Source organism: Solanum pennellii, chromosome 10, assembly GCF_001406875.1.
Source record: "Solanum pennellii chromosome 10, SPENNV200".
In the NCBI taxonomy this organism is placed as follows: domain Eukaryota; kingdom Viridiplantae; phylum Streptophyta; class Magnoliopsida; order Solanales; family Solanaceae; genus Solanum; species Solanum pennellii.
In genome coordinates, this window is record NC_028646.1 from 25,871,977 (window position 1) to 25,874,593 (window position 2,617).

The window sequence follows — 2,617 nt, forward strand, 5'->3', positions numbered from 1 at the left end:
ATTATCTCTATTTCGTCAATCTGAAAAAATACTGGGGCCTCCAAAACAACATGATCTTGAAACAAATGAATTAGAAAAAGCATATATATACATATCGAAGAATTGCGATGAAATTCTACCATTTCTAGAGTATGATTTTTTTCTACATATCATATTTCATTGCCTTGTTTCTTTAGGAATATTTTTTTGTATGACATTTGTGGTTCAATTTAAATTTGTAGAGAGTTTGCACAAATTCATGTTGGTTCTACTCAACACTTGTCTGATGGTGAATGGAACAAATAATTTATTGAATGGTTTCAAGATAAGGTGAGTAATATATAAATATCAAATTTGAAAATCTAATATTAAGTTACCCATTTGGAAGTGATCAATTTTATTCTGTTGATAGGTTGCACAATTACATAAGAAGATGATAGTCGAATAATGGAAGATCACCTCACACTTTCACGTGGCCCTGCTAAATATGTATTACATTCTAATGATTACATTGTCAATGGATATAAATTCCTTGAAAAAAATTATGATAAAAATTTAAAGACTCAAAACTGTGATGTGGTTGTCGATGGTGAAACTGATAACATATCGAGAACATTGATTACTATGGAGTTTCAACCGATTTTCTTGAATTGTAATTCACGGGCAAAAGAGTTCTTTTGTTTGAATGAAAATGGTTTGATGCATATGATAAGACAAAGGTAGTGAAAATAGATGAGTATGACATTGTAAGTGTAAATTGGGGGCGATTAGTATTTTATGTTAATGATAATTTCAATAGAGATTGGTGTGTAGCGAGAAAGGTACAACCTCGTGATTACTATGAAATTGTCCAACAAAAGGACAATGAATTTGAAGATTTAGAAAATTCTTCACAAAATAAACGAAGAAGAATGATTGAGGTGGATATCTCCTTAAACTTTAACCTGTTCATCATTATACATTTTGATACATGATTTTTGTTAGTACATTATTGTTATAGTGTCTTAATTGTTTTTGCCAAGTATATGATTTTTAGAATGTTTTTTCAAATTTTTTGTTAGCACATTGTCTTTGTATTTTTGGTAGGTTTGATATGAAACCACCAAAAGATGAAAATATACTACCAATTATGCATATGTGCCACCAAGTTCTATAAGAAAGGTACGAGAAAGAGGTCTTAAATCTATGATATCTTTAGGGGTGTCAAGAACTGATATTTCATTTTCTTCATCTAATGATCAAGTTATGCAGAACAATTAATTTACTGAAACAAGTATGGATTTTTATTTTTATTAGTGTTATTAATTTGTACGGAAAATTTTAGTTCTAAATTTTTATTGTCGCTTTTGTTATACTAGGTGTGGCTGCAAAGGACGAGAAAAAGGTCTTAGATCTATGACTAATGCTCAATGAGTGCGAACAATGAACAAAAACTACTTGAGTGTTGAGAAAGGACATATTCCATCTTTCTTATCTACAGAGGAAATTATGCAATAGATCAAAACAAATTCATCAAGTATGATTACATTTTATTATGTTTTAGAATTGAATTGAATTTATTGTTAATGTTTATCTGATATGATTTCTTGCACTAGGTGCTCAAGGGGAGTCTCAAGGGCTTAAATCTATTTGCTCAATTGAAGATTCTGAAAATGAGGAGCGATATTTCAATCAAAATGATCATTATGTTACTCAAAGTATGTCAAGACCTTCTGTTGCTCAAAGATGGCGAACAATGAATAAAAAGTTTTTGACTTCTGAGAAAGAGCATAAGCAAGCTGATGTTCCAATTTCTCTTTCTATTGATGGTGTTATGGAGTCCACCCCAACATCTGAAACAAGTATGATTTCTTAATTTTTTTTCTTTTTTAGAATTGAATTTTATTTGATTCAAGTACTTTTACTGATACAATTTTTTGCATTAGATTTTTCTCAAGGATCACGAACAATGAATGAGCAATTTTTTGGCTTTTGAGAAAGAGTATATGCAATCTGATGTTGCATTTCTTCTTTCTAATGATAGTGTTATGGAGTCCACCCCAATATTTGAAACAAGTATGATTTTTTTTTCTTTTTCAGATTGAATTTAATTTAAATCAAGTAATTTTACTGATATAATTTCTTGCATTAGGTTTCTCTCAAGGATGGAGAACAACAGATAAAACATCTTTGGCTCATGAAAAAGAGGTTTGCATTCTAAAGTCGTCCAAAAATGACTATGGACCAGTTAGAAACTAGTCGCAAAATGATGTATGGACCAGTTGGTAACTAGTCACAAAAATGATTTAATGAGCAAAATTTCAATATCAATAAGTGCAAATAGGTACAGATATATGGTCCTGAAAAGTATTTTAAGGACTGGTGCTATACTAGTCGAGAAAAAGAGTCAACGATCAGCCCGATAATCTTGCCTCTGAAGATCCTTAGCGACTAGGGTTATAAGGACAAGTCTAAATGGTCGCTATTTCTCTTTTTGGGACCAGATTTTTACTTATAGCGACCATTTTCTCCTTCACTATTGGGCAGTTTTATTGTAGTGATATTTGAGTAAACGATTTAGCCGACAACTCCATTTCCAGCCGCCACTTCCAAACAAACATCACCACTCAAATTAAAATGTAAACCCGTTTAACTTATA

At 31.0% G+C, this 2,617-nt stretch overlaps 1 long non-coding RNA gene across 1 annotated transcript; it reads left to right on the top strand.

The window, feature by feature from the left end:
• Positions 1–1,343: 1,343 nt before the first annotated feature.
• On the top strand, positions 1,344–2,277 carry LOC114074329. The gene is made up of 4 exons (XR_003574691.1): positions 1,344–1,495; positions 1,575–1,820; positions 1,905–2,034; positions 2,111–2,277. It is a non-coding gene; the product is annotated as an uncharacterized LOC114074329 (long non-coding RNA).
• The last annotated feature ends 340 nt before the right edge of the window (positions 2,278–2,617 follow it).